Here is a 22,063-nt window from a genome sequence, read left to right as displayed (position 1 = left end):
GCCTTTGCCTGCAAAGCCAAAGGAAATAGGTTCAATTCTCCATTACCCACCTAAAGCCAGATGCATAAGGTGGTGCATGTGTCTAGTTTGTTTGCAGTTGCTGGAAGCCCTGGAGCGCCTCTCTCTCTCCCTCCCTCCCTCTCTTTCTTTCTCTCCCTGAACCACTCTCTCTATCAAATAAATAAATAAAGTATTTATAAAAAGACCTAGTGAAAGGCGCAGAGATCCAAGACAAATGTTACATAATCAAAGTGAGAAGGTATCTCCAAAACATTACACAGATAAAAGGCAAGAAGAAAACTACCCAAGTCAAGGTAAATATTTTAAAATTCCCAGCCAAGTAGGGAAGGAGAGACAAACAAGTGAATACTCAAACCAGGTCACAGGACAAAAGTAAGAGAAAGCATGATGGGCCATGTGAGAAACCTTCTTTATGTGTATCAGAAATCCAATCAGGGTGAGCCTTGTTATCACACTCAGCTCTGTAAGCAGAGATGTCATTGGTTCAGACTCAAGGGGCTGATCCAGGACCCAAGATCTGATTAGTTCATGGACTCAGAGGGATGATCCAGAGATGCCTAGCTGTAGAAGAAGCAGGAATTTCTTGCTGGTTGTGTCAATAGCAGCCATGTTGTTGAGACAAGATCCGAACCAAGTGTCAGTTTTGCCAAGATGTACAGAAAGGCATCTCCCTGTTCCTTCTTTAGGCTTCTGTCCCTAGCTACCTGTTAAAAAAAATAAAAAGGTGGGAAACAGAGCTAGGAGAATTGCCATGTGTTCTAGGCCACCCTAAGATTACATAGTGAATTCCAGGTCAGCCTGGACTAGAATGAAACCCTACCTCGAAAAAACCAAATAAATAATAAAATAAAAATGAAAAAATAAAAATAAGATAATAAATAAAATATAATAAAATAAATACATATAGCTAGATATGGCTTAGCAGCTTAGGCACTTGTCTGCAAAGGCTGGGACTCAGGTTTGACTCACCAACACTCACATAACCCAGGTGCACACGGTGCACCTGCATCTGTTGTTCATTTGCAGTGGCTAGAAGCGCTAATGTGCCTATTCTCTTTCTCTCGCTCAAATGAATAAATAAAATATTTTTTATAAAGGCTGGAGAGATGGCTCACCAAATACTGTATATTGCCTGCAAAGCCTAAGGACCTGTGCCAGTTCCCATGTAAATCCAGATGCACAAGGTGTTGCCTGTGTCTGTAGTTCCTTTGCAGTGGCTAAAGTCCCTGCTCTGCCATTCTCTCTATCTACCTCTTTCTCTCTTTCTCTCTCTCAAATAAATAAAATATATTTTAAAAATCACATCACACAAATAAACTGCCTTACTTTTGTTTCTCCTTCAGAAAGGTTGTGGAGCAAATGAAATTCACTTCTACTGTTAGTGGGCATGTGAATTAGTACAGTGAACCTGAAAAAAAAAATGGAGTTTTCTGTAAAAGCAAAGTACACACTATTATTATGACATAGCTGATGCACTTCTCAGTTTATATCCAAAGAAATGGAGTCAGAATACAAAAGACGTACCTGTCTGTCCACTTTTGTTTTGGCATTGAAGGAAAATAGGAGAAAGCTACCTTCTCTTATAGAGTGAGGCAAAGAGAGAACCAGAAGATGCCACCTTGCCCTGGTGCAAGAATGGAACTCTTGGCAGAAATGGAACTTCCGTTTGATCAGGACTGATATACAGCGCCCCCTGCTGTTGGCAGTCTAGCATGCTCCCTAGATAAATTGCCCAGGTGGGAGGGTCCGTGTGTGCTGGCTCTCTGTGGTCGGTGTTCCAAATCCACAAAGTAATTGAGTCTTCCCCTTGCATATAAAGACTTTCATCCTCTTTCTGTCTTACCTTTTTAACCTTTGCAGAGCCCTCTCATCTATGCTTGGATACATATGAGTCTGGCTTCCCCTTCACCCAGCCTGGCTGATGAAAGGAAGAGCATATCACTCACTGTTTGATTATCTGGGGGACACTTTTTGCTTGCTTCTGCCTGATAGTTTAGGATATCATCTCACTTAGTTTACATGCCTGATTTTCCTCTGGTCCCCGAATCTATCATGTGAGCATTTCCCTTACACTCGACATTTACCATTTGAGTGTTTTTACTAACTTCAGGGTTACCACCTGTGTGATTTCTTTAAACTCAGGGTAACCATGAGTGCAAGTATCTTCATTACCCATTTCTCCTTTGAAATTTTTGGTCTTTCATTGATATTTTCTCTCTGATATTCTTCCTTAAGTCATCACCATTTGCTCTTTGAACTTTCTTCCATGGGGTAAACACATGGAACATGCCATGGCATCCTTCTAAATCTTCCTTCCAAGCTCCTAATGCCTATCCTCCACGTGCTTTTGGCTCCACTCCAGTTGCTTTGTGTGTGTGTGTGTGTGTGTGTGTGTGTGTGCAATTTCTCTGAAATGAACCTTATGAACTATATAATGGTTTTCCACCTAAGTACATGTTTCATACTTCCCAGGTGTTTATGACTCTGCTCTAGTCTTCCTTCCTAGATCCAAATATCCCTAAAATAAACCCCACAATTTGTGAATTCTCCCCAAATAAACTTAGTAATTCATAATTTGTCCTTCTGGAGTCTCTCTTTATCAATTCTTTGTTAAAGGTAGGGCAGAACTAAACCTTCATCAGCACAATCATGATATCTAAGATATGACTTTAACATAGATACTCAGCAACAGAGGAATAGATCAATGAAATATGATTTATATATCTACAGATGTGTGGTAAGAACCTTTCCAGAACAAAGGGAAGGCAGATACAGAAATTTTGTGAATCCTCACCAATGTACCAATATATGCCAATGCACAAAAATAATTTTGGCGTACATACATATTCTTGTCTTATGAATTCCAGAAATTCAAGCCCACAGACCAGAGAGTAAGCCTTAGAGAGATTTTATTAGATTAAGAGAAAGATATACACGGAAGTACAGAAAGCTCCTGCCCATGAGGTGGCAGGAGGAGGTAGAACCTTGAGTCCAGAAAGCTCCTGACCATGGGAAGGCAGGAAGGGGTACTAGCCAACCTTGTGACCCAAACTGAGGTCATTTATAGGTTTTGAAGGTGGCTGTGCTACTCAGCCATGACACCAAGTTTTGAGGCTGAGAAAACCAACTACAATGGGAAGATCAGGTTTAATTCTTCTTGGAATCTTAATTCTAGGAAAGGGTAACTTCTGCCTATTGAGTGATTAAGGCTGTTTATGGAAAATTCTAAGGACAGACAATTCTAGGGAAGGTAAACACCTTTCTAGAGAGGACCTCAGGTTATTATGGAAACACAGATCTAGGGAACATTTTTGAGTAATAGATAAAGAGAAGTCAGGTCCTTCTCTGATCTCTAGCAAAGTGTAGACTAAAAGGACAGGATTAAATACATTCTCTGCTCTTTACTTTGGGATGCCTAGTAAACCTAAACTGCCTCAAGGCAACTATGTGTCTATGTGTGTGAGACATAGAATGTGCATGTTGCAATTTGGTATCATAAAACAATCAATCAGAATATATGTTATTATATAAGCAGAATTATAAGAAATATATACACAACATTTAGTCTTGATAATGGTGAGTATATCATATTTTGTATACTATCCTTCCAGAGTGTACCTTTTTAAAATTTGATCTGGGCCAAATGTTGTTACCATAGAGCCATTACGTGCCAGTAGGGCCTATACAATATATTGTTGGCCTGAGAACTTATATAATAATGTCCTGGCACAATCTAGAAGGGACTTGCCATTATTCCCAGTATAAGTAACTTGTTTGCATTTTTTTTTAAGTAGACAACCCTTGGCCAGAGTTATTCAGATATATTTTATATTTGAAAATAACCATAATTACATTTATGGTTGTTTTCCCTTCTTGTAGAATTACAACAATCAGAGAGAAAGACAACATGTCTTGAGACCTTGTTTGTTTCCCCTCTTGGAAAGCACTTATTGTGTTACTTAATAAGTGATTTATATATTTTTGTATCCCTTTATCTTTGGTTATACATTTCTCTCTGAATGTTTAAAACCAAGCAGGTAGCCAAAATTTAATCAAAGGTTAATTTTGGAGGTCACGAATGGCTCTCCAATGAAGGCTTTCGGGGCTGGGAGTAGCCCTGTAGCTTCTCTGATGTAGTTGTTTGCTGGGCCTTGAGAGGCCTGGGCATGAGGCCTAGTGGAACTTCCTGAGCCTAGCTAAAATTTGGTGATCTGCCTCCAGCCAGCTATGACTCAGCAAGATGCCTAATGGCTTCTGGCCTGCTACTTCTGCATAGGAGTTGGAATTCCCGTGTGCACATGTGTGGGACCAATCATCTCAAAGGTCGTGGTTTACTATTGGCTCTTACCTCTCCCCCCATCCTAGGATCCCCACCTTCATTCTCAACATTATATAGGCAACCACCTGTAACAATAAAGCAAGTTCCTGCTTCGACAAGACTTCCGACACAGTGTGGTTTTTCTCCAGTGACTAGAAGAGGTTCTGAGTCCACGACACTCACCATCCCAGTCAGCCCCAGGAAGAGACCCCTGGTACCGCCTCTCCTACAGCCCTACCTGCTGGTGAGACCGGCACACTGGCGCTCCAATGTGGGGCATCTCTCTGAGGGGAGAATGCTGATGGGCCAATCAGTCTGCGGGTGAATGTACCCTCATAAATTATGAGGCAGTCCTCATATCTAATGTGCTAAACTTTGCTTCTATAACCTGTACTTGCTTCTCAACATCTCTTCATTCTCTTTCTCTTTCCTTTCACTTTCAGTTTGCCGACAAGCTGCATCTGCAGCTTTTGTATTTCTAAACGGGTTATATGTCCCTAATGGACACACTGTGTGGCTTTTGACCTTTAGGCTTGTGCATCTCTCTCTCTCTCTTTCTCTCTCTCTCTCTTTCTCTCTCTGTGTGTATGCTTGGGCCTGTGAAGTCAGGCCAGTTTTTTTCTGCCAGTATGGAACTTCCTATGGATCTTCAATAAATATCCCTTCCTCCATAACTGTACCTGGTCTGGAAGTTTATCTCAGTGAACCTGAAGCTGTCTGATACAGAACTTGGTACTGAGAAGTGGACTGAAATAAACCTGACCATGTGGATGTTGATCTTTTGGAACCTTTGTTTTGGAGAAATAGACATGGACTTGGTGCTTACAACTGAAGGTGTCTTCTGGAGTGGTAAGCCAAATTTTATGGACTATTCTAATGAGAGTCTAAAAATGCTAAGTGCAAATAGCATTAAAATTTGAGGTTTAGCTTATTAGCTTTCTAAGGGAAAGGAAAGACTGCAGGGGACTTTTTTGGAACTGGGCTACTGGCATAAGGGCTGGCTGTGTCCTGCTGCCCAGGCCCAGAGAGTTTAATCAAGGTTAAATTTATAATGGACTGATGTGCATATGTAGGAAAGAATTTTCAGGCTAAACCTAAATGCCATGACTACAGTTAGATATTTTTCAACTGTTTACAGACTCTTAAGGATACTCTAAAATTTTTACATAGGCACATAGTCTTAATCTAAATTCATCTTACATTAGACATAGGTGATGCCTATGCTAGGTGGGTCACAAAGTCATAAGTACAGATGTAATTGGAGGTTTAACCAGGTTAAACATATATAAGAGTCAATCACCTTGTGTTTTGCAAATGGGCAAATTTGCTATGTAAAAACAAACAACTTCAGAATAGGATAAGAAATGTCAGGATGCTTATCTCTCTGCTCTGTAATTTCATTTTGCTCTTGCTTTCCAACATATGCTACTTAAATTCATGGAAAGCTGGACTCCAAAAAATTGGGTAAAATCCCCTTTATCTCAGATCCCATACATGTTTAAGCCATGTGTCCCCCAGACTATGACTAGAGACAAAATGGCCAATTGTCTCTGACAAAAAAAAAAAAAGTACAACATATAACTGTGGTTCCCTTTAGTTCTTCTCTTTTGAATACCTAAAGTCACATCTGTTAGATAAAATTTCTCCCTAAACAAAATGTTAAATAGGTAAACTGAGTCAAGGTATTTGACCTGGTTACAAACTCCTTACATAAGATAAGCATCAGACTTACCTAATGTGTATATTAGGGAAAGGGCCCCTTCATTAAATCATTTAGTTGAATTAAATCTAATGTTTACCTGATGCCAAGGTTTTAATCAATGGAGAAACTGAGTCCTCTGATAAGACCTCACTCATTAACAGGTCACTGATGCTAATTTGTTATGATTTAAGGGTTATAAAACTGGCTTTAAGACTCTCACAGTAAAATAAATTAGGTACCTCTTTTCATCAAGGTTTTAACTATTCTTAAGATAAAGGCTCACATAGAAGTGGTTATTTTCCAAAGGGGAAGTACTCATACCTAAATACACTGTAACTTTAAAAATAGCTTCTGTCTTATTTATGCTAATTCTATTGACTGGTCATAACTAGGTTTAATCACTTAGGTTTAAGTGATTTAATTTCAGTAATGATAACTTTCATTTTCCCGGGATATGTTAGGATAGCTTGCTTAAGTTCTATCAAATTTAAGTCATGGATAAAACATAAAATTGTTTTATGTTAATAAAAGTTTCTGTGGTACATAAAATCAATAACTATCAAGCTTAAGTCAAAATCATGGGTTGTAAAATAATGTTTTTTCTTTTAAAAAGATTTATCAAGGGTTACATTAAAATTTAGCTAGGTGTTTTGGTTTGAAAAACTATTAAACTCTATGGTTCTGTTTCCAATATTCTCTGGGTAATTTGTACCAACACAGGTATCTAAACTAATCAGACATGTTTTCAAACACAGGTGCTAAAAATTTATAGGTTAAATGAGTTAGTCTATAAATCAATTGGTACTGTTTTCAAGACTGGTGACAGGTTCTTCCTGTGTTTATAAATGTTAAATATTTAAAACGTGAGATATTTATAAGTATTAGATATTTAAAATATGAGATCTACCTACTTTCTATACCTTGTATATAAGGCTTATACTACCATAGTACAATTAAAATTTTAAAGATAGGATATCAGACTCTCAAGTCCAATTACAAAAACAAAAGGGAGAATCCTTACCCCCACGCGACCAACTAAAAAAGGCATTATTTACCCTAAATATTTAAAATTTTTCTAAATTAAATTATCCCCTTTTCAAAAACATTGGTTCTCATCCATTACCTAAAGTTCTATTTGGGTAAGATGGGGGGACCCATTGACTAGGGCCTGGAGATGACCAGACCCGCTCTTTATAGGAGAAGGTTTGGATGTCTTCCCTCAAGATGAAAAAAGACCCATTTGAGTACCAACGAGAGACCTAAAATATTTGTCCCAACAAGAGGACACTGACAATCACTTCTCCAGGAGTGCCCCACCCCTGAGGACTGTTCCTAAAATGGTCTTCACTGTGCTCTGGCATTGCCTCCAATTTTGGTCTCCCCAGCTTCTTGGAGTACAGTTGTCCATACCACCTTAAAAAATTGTTCAGCCACCTTCCCCTTCCCTGTCCAGCTATTCCCAATGTTTCCTCTGGAACTTTCATTTGTGCTCCGCTTTCCCCTAACAATTCCAGTATAGATGTGGGGTACATTCATCCTTCCTTATGTACTTTTAACACAACTGAGCCCAGTGCTCAACACTGCCCAACTTCTGGAATGCTTTATGTTTGTGGAGGTGGGATTGCCTATAACTTACTGCCCACCAATTGGATGGGCCTTTGTGCCCCAGCTACCTTAATCTCAGATGTAGATATCATTCCTGGAAGCTAGATTCCCTGGCTGAGGTAGTCCTATAAAACAGGAGGGGAGTTGACCTACTAATGGCCGAAAAGGGAGGCATATGCTTGTTTTGACAGGAAAAATGCTGCTTTTACACTAATAAATCAGGAATCATCCAGAACAAGATTAAGAGGCTCCAGGAAGACTTGGAGAGGAGGTGCTGGTACCTCCAGGACAACCCTTTGTCGACAGGCTCACATGACTTCTTACCCTACCTTCTCCCTCTACTTGGGCCCCTCCTTCTCCTTTTCCTTCTCCTCACTGTTGGGCCTTGTGTAATTAACAAAATTACACAATTCATTCACCAGTGGCTAGAGGCAATAAAAATCCATCAGGTTGAAATACATTACCACAGGCTGGCAACTCAGGAATTAAGTTCCTCAGAGGACCCACTGCCACCTCCTCTGCCCTCCATGTGACCAATGCCGGGTAAGATCTCAGACTGACTGGGACAACCTAAGACAGGCCATGGAGTGGGTTCTCAGCGAGCTAAACACATGGTACCCAGTGACAGGTAAGATCCCCAGAGGGGAACAACCTAAGACAGGGCCATGATGAGTAATGCTCTTACAAAAACAAAAGAGGGAGATGTTGGGCCTTGAGAGGCCTGGGCGTGAGGCCTAATGGGACTTCCTGAGCCTAGCTAAAGTTTGGTGATCTGCCTCTGGCCAGCTATGACTCAGCAAGATGCCTAATGGCTTCTGGCCTGCTATTTCCATGTAGGAGTCGGAATTCCCGTGCACTGCCCACAAGAGACCAATCATCTCAAAGTTTGAGGTCTACTATTGGCCCTTACTTCTTCCCCCCATCCTAGAATCCCTGCCTTTGTTCCTAACATTATATAGGCAACCGCCTGTAACAATAAAGCGAGTTCCTTCTTTGACAAGACTCCCGACTCAGTGTGGTATTTCTCTGGTGACCAGGAGAGGTTCTGAGTCATCCAACACTTATCCTCCTCCTCAACCCCTTGGGAGGAACCAGCGGGCTTGGTCCCTCCTCAGCACTACCTGCCGGGGAGGAGCCCAGCAGTTGTTGACTGTTTGGATGAGTTAGGATCATGCTGGGCAAGTAGGTTTCCTTTTTTTATTTTTTTTTGACAAGCTAGGAGGACTTATTTGTCCTCAGTTATGACTATCTACTTTTATATTGTACACCATATTTTTATTGTTGTTTCTAGGTCTTTGTATCCTCATTGATAAGGAAGCCAGATCACTTATCAGGGGGTTTCATTATCCCCAGTGGCCTCATGACCTGGGAGTAGGGACAAAAATATTGGCTTTTTCAGTCTTGGTGAATCCAATTGGCTTTGGCTTCTACATAGGTTATTAGAACAAAAAGAAAGGAAGTTACACCAACTTTGAAGGGTGTACATATGCAGCCCACTTGTTTAATAAAATATATCCAGTTAAAATGACACAAATATTTTAAGTTATCTTGTCTAACCTCTAAGTTGTACAAAGCAAACAGGTCTTATTTTTAAAATATCTAATAGGTATAAACAGATTTAGAACCTGTTACCAGTCCTGAAATCAATATACATCTTAATTAATAAATTTAACCTGGAAAGTGTCAGCAAAAAGACAACTAAGGAAGTATAAAGTCTTGGCACTGTGTTTGAAAACATTGTTGATTATTTTAGATACCTGTGTTGGCACCAGTTACCCAGGTTAGAAACAGAACCACAGAGCTTGAAATTATTTTTCTTAGATGAAAACCATTGTTTGAGCATAAGGATGTACCCTAAAGCAGGGAGTGTGCCTTAAGAGCTAATTTTGTTGTAATAGAGCAGAATCTGGTAGTAAAGCCAAAACAGATAAGCTTTAATACAACCCTTTACAACTCTGTTTTGATAGAGAAAACACTATTTGACAACCAATGCTTTTAGATTAATCTTGGATATTATTTGGTCTTATATATAATAGGAATTTTATTAACATAAAACAATTTTATGACTTACCCATGCTTTAAAAGTGATAAAGCTTAGGCAAAGGTATCCCAACATATTTTACCTAACAGGAGAATAAAGATTATACTGAAATTAAATCACTTAAACCTAGTGATGACTATTTGATATAATTAGCATAAATAAAGCAAGAATTATCTTTAAAGTCCCACAGTCTTTAGATATGAGTACCTCATATTTGGAAACTAGACACATATATGTGAACCTTTATCTTAAGACTCAGTTTCTCTAATAGTTAAAAACTTGACAAACAGCGGAACCTAATTTATGTTACTGAGAACCTTACAGCCAGATTTTAAAACCCATGGTTTACATGAAAAAAAAAAAAAAAAAGTTGTGAGCTTTTGGACTGAGTTCCTCTACTGGTTAAAACATTGGCATCAAGTAAACGTATTTTAGATTTTATCCAATTAAATATTTCAATGGAGAAGTCCTTCCCTGAGCAACCTTCATTACTGTTATTATCACCTATGACAACTATCCTTTTTTTATCTCCTTTTCTGGTCCCCCCCTTTTTTTCTTGGCTTCTCCATTATAATAAACATAAGTTGCCACCTATAGTAACTGTTTTATGCTCTTATCTGCTTCAGCTACTAATTTTTGTAATTTCTTATGAATATCAGTGTTGACTGAGTTCAAAATTTATCTTTAAGAAAAAATTTTCTCCTCTAGGTATCAGGTGTTACATTAGTATGGTTTCTAATAGCCTCCGTAAGTCTCTGGAGAAAAGTAATGGGCAATTCCTGTTTTCCCTGTGTTATCCAAAAGAACCGAGATTTTAGGAGACAGGCTCACAGAGTTTGGTGTATCTTGGAAACTGATTGTCCCATCTGAGACAAAATAGAAGAAAGTGAATCCTGACTGTGTATCTTTGGCCTTTTTGAACTTATTTTCAAGAGGAATGTGGATGAATTAGAAAACCTTGGCCTAAGAGATGACTTACTGTGCTATAAATATAACCTACTCTGGCTGAATGTAGTAAGAACTATGGACTGTGAGGTTTGGCTTATGTGGGTGAGAAAGAGTGCTTTAGACTTGGCTAGAAGTAGTTTGTGTGAGAGGCTTGTTGTTATGCCTGTGTCCTGAGAATTTCTGCCGGGTTGTGTTTTGTAGAAATGGACTGGTGTGAATAGAGGGGTATGGTACAGAAATGAAATATTTGGGCTGAAGCTGCTGTCTGTTCATCTGCAATTGAATGAGGGACTACAACAATTAGATTGGGCCAGCTGACCTGCATTTGGACAACAGAAAGAATGCAGTCTTCTGAAGGGGACAGAACCCTGAAGGAATGTCCTGTTCTTCAAAGTCTGCTTTATTCTCCCCTGGATTAACAAATTGGCAACCCACTTGGTATTATAGAGTATAAGCAATGCAGGAAAGAGAGGGTCATTGAGTTTGCAACATGGTCTTGTGTTTTGGAAATAGCCATGGGTTCTATGAAGCAGGTTTGCTGGATGCCTGCATGGAGAAACAATAGAGCCATGAGGGTGGACTGTGGCTTGCTGTGGAGCTTCAGTTGAGATGTTGGGACCACAGCATGGCAGTTAAGGAGAGCTGCCAATCCTGGATAAAGTTTTCCACGAATGTGAGTAGCCTAGCTGGAGAGGTGGAATTGGAATGTGAGAGATTTGTCAGTGGTTTAGAATTATAGAACTTGGAGAATAGTCATTGACTAGAATTGTTGGACCTGGAGCTACAGAGTTTGATGTTTGGCCTGTTTAAATCTTGCATTATTTGAATATTTCTTTGCTATGCTCAATGCTATCTTTTTTTTGTATCAAAACATTTATTTTTTTGTTATAAAAACAAAAATAAATCCAAGCAGATAATGAAATAAACATATCTTTATAGTTTCTCATCCCAGTTTCTCTGTCCTAAACTTTAGCATACAGTTCAAGTTCAAGGTTTCAATACTTCCTCTAGATGCTATGAAGCCTCCATCTTATAACCATGTTTCTCTAGTTCAGCACGTAGCTGATTGGAGAAGTCACCTTCCACATTGTCATCACCCCAGTTATCCTCTCACACGTGTGCATCTTCACCTTCATCTGACCCAGCCCAGGCTTCGGCAAGAAACTCCTTGAACTCGTCGTCCTCTTCCAGGAGACCCAGGTCTGCCGGCTGCTGCTTCTCTGATATGGCGACCCTCCACCCAATGCTATCCTTTGCAGTGTGAATGTTTATTCTGTGACATTATGGGTGTTGGGGGTATTTTTTGGTAGTATGGCTCAGTTAAAAGGTCTTAGACTATGGGGATGTTTGAATATCATTAGGATTGATTAAAAAAATCTATATGGACTTTTAAAATTGGACTGAATGCATTGCATTTTACATCATGGGTGGTTATTAGTTTATGGGGGCCAGGGGTGAAATGTGGCGGTTTGATTCAGGTGTCTCTCACAAACTTGGGTGTTCTGAATGTTTATATCTGGTGGAGATTTGGGAATTAACACCTCCTGGAGGAAGTGTATTGTTGGGGGTGGGCTTATGGATACTATAGCCAGTTTCCTCTTGCCACTGTTGGCACACTCTCCTGCTGTTGTTGTTCATCTTATGTTGGCCAGGAGGTGATGTACACCCTCTGCTCATGCCATCATTTTCCCCTGCTATCATGGAGCTTACACTCCATTATGTAGGCCAAAATAAAGCTTTTTTCCCCCGTCAAGCTGACCTTGCTTGGGTAATTTCTGATAGCAATGTGAACCTGACTTACGTATTTCTTTTTATTACAAAAACTATTTCTAGCCTGATATATATTTTTGGTAAATCTAATGCTTGTCCTTGCATCATCCATGTGCCTGTAAGTACCTCCTAAACAATTCTCTTTAAGTAACCTCAATAAACTCACTGATTCATCACAGCTGGTTTTGGTTCAATCATACTTTGGTCTGTTGTCTGAGCTCTATCTGGAGTGTGTTCTCACATCTCCAGGGAAAAATTTCCCTTGACAATCTGCTTTGTAATTTTACCTATTTCAGCAATAATAGGAGTTACAACATTCAGACTTTCATTTTGGCAATTGTTTAGGATATTTTCTTAATAAAATGTGACTGGGGTTTTAGATTTTATTTTTATTTTATTAAGTAGGAACTTTGTACATAAAAATCATGCGTTGGTACAATATCCCTCCTCCCTGCCACCATTCACTTAGGGACTTCTTCAGTGGGGACTTCTTCAGTATTGTCCATGGGGTCATGGGATATGCATTGTGAGACCAGCAGTCAGTCATTGGGAGGGTGGGGTAATACCTCTGGATACCCCTTCCTGTCCTGTGGCTTTTATAATCTTCCATTCCCTCTTCTTCAAATTTCCCTGAGCTGGGGTTGGGGATTTAGCTCAGTGGATGAGCACTTGCCTAGCAAGTGCAAGGCCCTGGGTTCGGTCCTCAGCAAAACAAACAAACAAACAAACAAACAAACAAACAGCAACAAAAAACCAAAGACAAAATCAAAAATTTCCCTGAGCCTTTGTAGGTATGTTTCAAATCTACTTTAGTGTTGAGTTCTCAGCAACTTCTGGCTTTCTTCTTTGTTATGTTTTGAGTGTCCTCAGGGTCTATTGCCACAACCCTGGCCCAGGTTATCAGGCTAACCTTGGGAGCAACACTGTTGCTCAAATGGCAATTTCTCTGTGGTATCACCTGTAATTCAAAATTTCAGGGCTTGGGGAGGTTGTCTACCAGAATTATGAGCCCCAAGTTTTGAGTTCTTACCTGCCTTTAACAAAGAATTGATAAACACTGATACAAGGAGGATAAATTTTGAATTATTATGTTTATTCTGGGAGAATTTACAAATTGTGGGCTTAAGGAAACATGCTGTCATGCGGAAATGCTGCATATTTTATAATGTTCACTTAAATGAAATTGAGGTTTCAGGGGAAAACAGTTGAGTAGAGTTGCAAGCACGTGAAGTTAAGAGAAACTCAGTCTTTTTTTTTTTTTTTTTTTTTTTTGGTTTTTCGAGGTAGGGTCTCACTCTGGTCCAGGCTGACCTGGAATTAACTCTGTCATCTCAGGGTGACCTTGAACTCATGGCAATCCTCCTACCTCTGCCTCCCGAGTGCTGGGATTAAAGGCGTGCGCCACCACGCCCAGCTCAGAAACTCAGTCTTTTAAAAAGAAATTAGGGTAAAGCAGGGAGCACATGGACTTTAGAGAAACTGAAGCTTATAAAGACAGATTAGAGTAGGGGTGCTGACACATGGAAAGCAGAATATAGGAATGTGTGTAGGGAATCTTAGAGAAAATATACACAGGTTAGATTCATAAACCAGAGGAAAATCATGAATGTAATCAGAGAGAATTTATCCCAAACTATAAAGCAGAGAGAAGCAGAAAAACCATCCAAACCAATAAACAATTTTATTCTCTTCCCCCAACTCATCCCTACCCTGTAGCCAGGCTGAGTGAAGGGGAAGCCAGACGCAAAGAGTATGCCCTTTAAAATATGTATTAGTGGGAATAAAGTGCACATTTCCTGCCAATTTTATGGAGCTGTAAATGACATTGATGAAGGTTTGGCACAAGTGGAAGTGTCAGATAACAGTAGGTTTTCTGATGGACGTCATTATTCATTTCAAAGCTGTCTCAATTGTACAACCAATAAAAATACTTAAATAAAACATAATAGAGCATTAAGAAAATGTTTGAGCTAAACAGAGTATTTGGATACAAATATTTATTACTTCCCTGAATCAAGAAGCTTTCATACATACATACTTTTATGCATAGTTTGTCCAACTGACTCTTATGGAATACATGCACAATATATGCCCATTACATGTGTTTTCATTACTGCTGTGGTACTTGGGATCAAACCTAGTGTGTGGCCACACTAGGCTGACTCTTTATACTGAGTTATGCCCATAATGCATAACTCATTGGAGGGTTTCAAAGAGTTATTGTAGCAAAGCTTCTAGGGATACTAATAAGAACATGTACCAAAAAAAAAATCTATGGCAAAGTTGACATTTCAACACATCCATGAAATAAATTTCTTTCAGGAAACAGTGTGAGATAACAGAAGTCTCAATGAGGTGATAAGAGAGTGGTTGATGATTTTTGGTGTTGACTTGGTAGTGCTGGGATTGTTGAGCCTCACTCAACTTCCCACAAATTCTTTTTTTATTTTTTAAAAATTTTTATTAACATTTTCTATGATTACAAAATATATCCCATGGTAATATTTAGCTCCATAGCCCATTTTTTGATTGGCTTGTTTGATTCCTTATTATTTAACTTTTTGAGTTCTTTGTATATCCTAGTTATTAATCCTCTATCAGATATATAGCTGGCAAAGATTTTTTCCCAATCTGTAGGTTGCCTCTTTGCTTTTTTCACTGTGTCCTTTGCGGTGCAAAATCTTTGTAATTTCATGAGGTCCCAGTGATTAATCTGTGGTTTTATTGCCTGAGCAATTGTAGTTGTATTCAGAAAGTCTTTGCCAAGACAAATATGTTGAAGGGTTTCCCCTACTTTTTCCTCTAGCACTTTCAGAGTTTCAGGTCTGATGTTAAGGTCTTTAATCCATTTGGACTTAATTCTTGTGCATGGAAAGAGAGAAGAATCTATTTTGATCCTTCTGCAGATATATATCCAGTTTTCCCAACACCATTTGCTGAAGAGGCTGTCTCTTCTCCACTGAGTATTTTTGGCATTTTTGTCGAACATCAGGTGGCTATCGCTACTTGGGCTTACATCTAGGTCCTCTATTCTGTTCCACTGATCTACATGTCTGTTTTGGTGCCAGTACCATGCTGTTTTTGTTACTATGGCTCTGTAGTATAGGTTAAAATCAGGTATGGTGATACCACCAGCCTCATTTTTGTTGCTCAGTATTATTTTAGATATTTGAGTATTTTTGTGATTCCAAATGAATTTTTGGATTGTTTTTTCTATTTCCATGAAGAAAGCCTTTGGAATATTGATAGGGATTGCACTAAATGTGTAGATTGCTTTAGGTAAGATTGCCATTTTCACAATATTGATTCTTCCACCCCGGGAACAAGGGATGTTTCTCCACTTTCTAGTGTCTTCTGCAATTTCTCGCTTGAGTGTTTTAAAGTTCTCATTTAAGAGATTCTTTACTTCCTTGGTTAGGCTTATTCCAAGGTACTTTATTTTTTTTTTTTGATGCAATTGTGAACGGGAGTGATTCTCTGATTTCATCCTCTGTGTTTTGTTGTTAGCATATATGAAGGCTACTGATTTGTGTATTTATTTTGTATCCTGCTACATTGCTGTAGGTTTGGATCAGCTGTAACAGTTTACTAGTAGAGTCTTTAGGGTCTTTTATGTATAGAATCATGTCATCTGCAAATAATGATAACTTGATCTCTTCCTTTCCAATTTGTATCCATTTTATGTGTGTCTCTTGCCTTATTGCTGTGGCTAAGACTTCCAAAACTACATTAAATAAAAGTGGGGACAGTGGACACCCTTGTCTTGTTCCTGATTTTAGTGGAAAAGCTTCCAGTTTTTCCCCATTTAGTAATATGTTGGCTGTAGGCTTGTCATAAATAGCCTTTATTATATTGAGATATGTTCCTTCTATTCCCAGTCTCTGTAGGACTTTTATCATGAAGGGATGTTGGATTTTGTCAAATGCTTTCTCTGCGTCTAATGAGATGATCATGTGATTTTTGTCCTTCAACCAGTTTATGTAATGTATTACATATATAGATTTGCATATGTTGAACCATCCCTGCATCTCTGGGATAAAGCCTACTTGGTCAGGGTGAATGATCTTTTTGATATATTCTTGTATACTGTTTGCCAATATTTTGTTGAGAATTTTTGCATCTATGTTCATGAGGGAGATTGGTCTGTAATTTTCTTTTTTTGTTCTATCTTTGCCTGGTTTTGGTATCAGGGTGATGCTGGCCTCATAGAAGGAGTTTGGTAGAATTCCTTCTTTTTCTATTTCCTGGAAAATCTTAAGAAGCAATGGTGTTAGCTCTTCCTTAAAAGTCTGGTAAAATTCATCAGTGAATCCATCTGGGCCTGGGCTTTTTTTAGTTGGGAGATTATTGATAACTGTTCAGATCTCCATGTGTGTTATAGGTCTATTTAAGTGATTAATCTCATTTTGATTTAATTTAGGTAGGTCATATAGATCAAGGAAATCATCCATTTCTTTCAGATTTTCATACTTTGTGGAGTATATGCTTTTATAGTATGTCCCTATGATTTTTTTAATTTCTCTGGAATCTGTTGTGATGTTACCTTGTTCATCCCTGATTTTATCAATTTGTGTCTCTTCTCTCTTTCTTTTGGTCAGATTTGCTAACGGTTTATCAATCTTGTTTATCCTTTCAAAGAACCAACTCTTTGTTTCATTATTTCTTTGGATTGTTCTTTTTGTTTCTATTTCATTAATTTCTGCCCTAATCTTTATTATTTCTTCCCGTCTACTGATTTTTGGTTTGCCTTGTTTTTCTTTTTCCAAGGCTTTAAGGCGAAGCATTAGGTCGTTTACTTGCGACCTTTCTAATTTCTTAATATAGGCACTTAAGGCTATAAATTTACCTCTTAGAACTGCCTTCATTGTGTCCCAGAGATTTTGGTATATTGTGTTCTCATTATCGTTTGACTCTATAAAGTTTTTGATTTCCTTTTTGATTTCTTCATTGACCCATTCATCATTTACTAGTGTATTGTTTAGTTTCCATGATTTTGTGTATGCTCTATAGCCTTTCTTGCTAATGATTTGTAGTTTAATTCCATTGTGGTCAGATAGAAGGCAAGGTATTATTTCAATTTTCTGAATTTGTTAAGATTTGCTTTGTGTCCTAATATATGGTCTATTTTAGAGAATGTTCCATGTGCTGCTGAAAAGTATGTATATTCTGCAGCCTTTGGATGAAATGTCCTGTATATATCTGTTAAGTCCATTCCTTCTATGACCTCATTTAGTCCAGATGCATCTCTGTTTATTTTTTCCCAGGATGACCTGTCACTTGATGAGAGTGGGGTGTTAAAGTCACCCACCACCACTGTGTTTGGTGTTATCTGTGACTCTAGTTCTAATAGTGTTTGTTTGATGAATTTGGGAGCCCCCATGTTAGTTGCATATATGTTTAGGATTGTAATGTCCTCCTGTTGGAGTGTGCCCTTAATCAATATAAAGTGACCTTCCTTATCTTTCTTGACTAACGTTAGAGTAAAGTCTACCCTGTCTGATATTAGGATAGCAACCGCTGCTTGTTTTCTAGGCCCATTTGCTTGAAACACCGTCTTCCAACCTTTCACCCTAAGGTAATGTCTATCCTTTGTAGAAAGGTGAGTTTCTTGGAGACAACAAATTGTAGGATCCTGCTTTTTAACCCAGTCTGTGAATCTATGTCTTTTCATTGGGGCATTGAGGCCATTGATATTAAGAGATATTATTGAAAAGTGTGTATTTATGTTTGCCATTTTTTTTTTTTTTTTGTGGCTCTGGTTCTACCTGTGGTCTCTTCTGTTAACTGGTATTTGAGTATTGCTTGTTTTTTTCTAGGTTCCTTATATGAGTGCTTTTCCTTTTCTTCAGCATGGAGGATTCTATCAAGTATTTTCTGTAGAGCTGGTTTTGTCTTCAAATACTCCTTTAACCTGCTTTTGTCATGGAATATCCTTATTTCTCCATCTATTTGAATGGATAACTTTGCAAGATAAAGTACCCTTGGTTGACAGTTGTTATCTTTCAGAACTTGGAATATATCACCCCAAGCCCTTTTGGCTTTAAAAGTTTGTGTTGAATAATCTGCTGTAATCCTGATGGGCTTACTTTTGTAGGTAACTTGATTTTTCTCTCTAGCTGCTTTCAATATTTTTTCTTTGGTGTGTATGTTTGGAAGTTTGATTATAATATGGCGAGGAGAGGTTCTTTCCAGGTTTTGTCTGGCTGGGGTTCTAAAGGCTTCCTGTATCTGTATTGGCACCTCTTTCCCAATTTGGGGGAAATTTTCTTCTATGATTTTGTTGAAGACACCTACTATCCCTTTTGAGTGAAATTCTTCTCCTTCTACTATGCCCTGAATTCTAATATTTGATCTTTTCATAGTATCCCGAATATCTTGAAATTCCCACTCATACTTTTCTATAAGTTTGTCTTTCTCTTTGTTGGACTGCATTAGGTCTGCCACCTGGTCTTCTAGCTTAGATATTCTGTCCTCTCCTTCATCCATTCTACTGGTGAGATTTTCTACAGAGTTTTTTATTTCATTAACTGTGCTCTTCATTGCTAGTAATTCTGACTGGTTTTTCTTTATTATTTCTATTTCCTTATTTATGTCTTATATTGCCTTCTTTATTTCATGAAATTGGTGTCCTGCATCTTCTTTGATTCCTTTGATTTCCTCTTTAAGTTCCTCTTTGACTCCTTTGATTTGTTCTCTGACTTCTTTGAACATATTTACAATCATTCTTTTGAAATCTTTTTCTGGCATTTCCTCTAACTCGTTTTCACTGGAGGTCATTTCTGATGCATTAATACCTTTAGGTGGGCTTATATCGTCTTGTTTTTTAGTGTTTCTTGTGTTATAATGTATATATTTTTGCATCTTGGATTAAGTTAATGCTTGGATTTTCTAGGTAGCTGGGTATTCTTATCTGTATCAATTGATTTGATGTTATATATTTTCAGGGTAGGAGGTTAAGTTGTTAGATGTGGCCCTTAAGACTCGGAGAGTATCTAAAAGGTGCTCCTAGGGGTTGAGTTTCCCTGCTATGGGAGTATTCCAGTAGGCTGAGTGGAATGAAATGCAGGTAGATTCTAAAAGTTAACTAAATACTGTACCCATTCAGTCAAAAACAGCCCCAAGTATGTATGCCAGAGTAGTTATTATAACAACCATATCCTCTATCAACACAGAGATTAAGATTTCTGGTCTGTTGAGGGACCCCAGTCAGCTTGTGTCCAAGTGAGACCCTTCCCTGGTGCAAACTCAGTTACCTTGGATGATTTTGGTCTCAGTCAAGTTGCTTCCTGGGTCGTCAGGCTGCTGTTCTGATTTCTGGAGCTGGGCACTGGCTTTTTCTGCAGGGCAAACCAAGCCTGGCAACTGTGGCCCTGCAGATCAGCACCCCTGCTGCTGGAACTGCTGCTGCTTCTGGGTCTGCTGTTGTTGCCACTCCTGGGTCTGCCACTGCTGACGCTCTTGGGTCTGCTACTGCTGGGGCTGCTGGTACCGATTCCAGAGCTGCCGATGTTGCCGCCAAACTCTGCTCCTGCTTGGGTCCCGCTGTCGGCTCTAGTTGGCGTGGCCGGGTCCTGGGACGCTGCTCTGTTCACTGGACTGGGCTCAGGCGGTGAGGGAGGGGAGGGAGCTGCAGCTGCTCCAGTTCTCTCGCTGCTCCATGTGTTCTTCTACCTCGCGTTCTGCTCCTCCGTTGCTCACTGCCGCTCTCCCTTCACGTTTCCGGAGTTGCGGAGAGCGCAGTGTGAGGGAAGCTCCCACACCTGGCTTTTCCTGCAGCTGGAGCTGCGCCCGGCAGCTTTCTGGTGTGCCACCGCCACAGCCACGGCAGTTGGCAGAGCTGCCGGGGCTGCTTTTGCTGGCCTGTGCGGGCTCTGGATGCTCTGGATCTCTCCTACTTCTCCACTGCCACTTCAGTTTCCTATACACCTCACTTTTTAGTAAAAGTGTTTATTTTGCTGAGTTTTTTTGGTCTTTTTTCCCCCTCCAGGCTGCTTTGGCGTGGTACCTACGCCACCATCTTAACCGGAAGTCCCTCCCGACAAATTCTTAATGTAGTCATAGGTAGAAGGGACACTCACAACTTGTGGTGTGCTTTTCTCTAAGTAAATTAAATTTGCTTTCAGAGGATAGATTCACATCAAGAGATGCTTCAAGGTAGTGAGAGGTTGCTGACCACAAGCTCACACACTTTCATTACCCAAGTTTTTTACATGGGAACTATATGTTCTTTCTGTCTACAGGGGCAGAGAAAGAGGACAAAGATGTAGAGAGGAAATGAAAATGAATTCCTACAATAACCTATCTTGAACCCAAATATTAAACCTTCTACAAAGATGAAAGGGAGCAGAGTATAAAGAACAGAATACACTCATGAATATGACCAAGAAGAAACACCAAGGACTCTTAGACAAGGTTTCAAGCACAAGACGAACAACAACAGCAGGAGAGTGGCAATGGGAAACTGGCTATAATATCCATAAGCCCACTCCCAACAATACACCTACTCCAGGAGGTGTTAATTCCCAAATCTCCACCAGATATAAACATTCAGAACACCTAAGTTTGTGAGAATTCACAATGGAGTCTCAGAGTGGCCTTGAACTCATTGTGGTCCTCCTACCTCTGCCTCCCAAGTGCTGGGATTAAAAGTGTATGTCACCACACCTGGCTTAGTGATTGTATTTTAAAAATATATTTACTTATTAATTTGAGACAGAGAAAGGCAAAAAAAAAAAAAAAAGACAAAGAATGAGTGTGTAAGGATGTGTTAGGGCTTCCTGCACTGCAAATGAATGAGTTTGTGCATCTAGCTTTAGGTAGGTACTGGAGTATTAAACCTAGGCATTCAGGTTTTGCAATAAAGTACCTTTAGGCTCCAGCCAGTGATTATATTTTTTTAAATATTTTATTAATGAGCTTCCGGTTAAGATGGCAACATAGGAACCATGCCAAAGCAGCCTAGGGGAGGAAAAAGCCAAAAAAAAAAAAAAAAAAGAAAAAGAAAAAAACCCAGCAAAATACACTCTTCTACTAAAAAGTGAGGTATATAAGAAATTACCAACAGCAGAGAAGTAGGACAGACCCAGAGCATACAGAGCTTACATAGGCAGGGAGAAGTGGCTCCAGCAGCTGTGGCACCAGTTCTGCAGGGCCACAGGTGCAAGGCTCGGCCGGAGCCTCAGGAAAAGCCAGGTGAGGTGATTTTCCATTCATACAGGAGCTCTTTGGAAACTCAGAAACGTGGAGAACTGCAGTGAACAACGCTGGAGCAGATTACAAGGTAGAGGATCGCATGGACCAGCCAGAGATCTAGAACCACCATCCACAGCCTCTCCTCCCCCACTGTCAGTGCAAGTGCCAGTAAGCACCAGAGACCAGCGGGAGATCACAGTACCCAGCACCAGTGACCAGAGTAGTGGTCCAATGACTCAGCCTACTTGAACCCACAGTGCACCAAAGAGGGACCCAAGTAGGAGCACAGCATAACTGAGACCAAATACTTTATTTATTTGAGAAACTGAGAGAAAAAGTGGGGGGAGAGAGAGCATGCTAGGGTCATCAGTCACTGTAAATGAACTCCAGATGCACTCATCACCTTGTGCATCTGGTTTATGTGGGTCCTGTATAATTGAACATGGATCATTTGGATTTGCAGGCA

The 22,063-nt window shown here is 39.5% G+C and overlaps 1 pseudogene; it reads right to left on the bottom strand.

Moving 5' to 3' along the window:
• Positions 1–11,649: 11,649 nt before the first annotated feature.
• Positions 11,650–21,618, bottom strand: LOC101600173 (annotated as a pseudogene).
• Positions 21,619–22,063: the final 445 nt, after the last annotated feature.

The sequence above is a fragment of the Jaculus jaculus genome, chromosome 1 (genome assembly GCF_020740685.1).
Source record: "Jaculus jaculus isolate mJacJac1 chromosome 1, mJacJac1.mat.Y.cur, whole genome shotgun sequence".
Lineage (NCBI taxonomy): Eukaryota > Metazoa > Chordata > Mammalia > Rodentia > Dipodidae > Jaculus > Jaculus jaculus.
The sequence above is the reverse complement of the archived record's forward strand: the minus strand, read 5'-3'. Positions and strand labels throughout refer to the sequence as shown.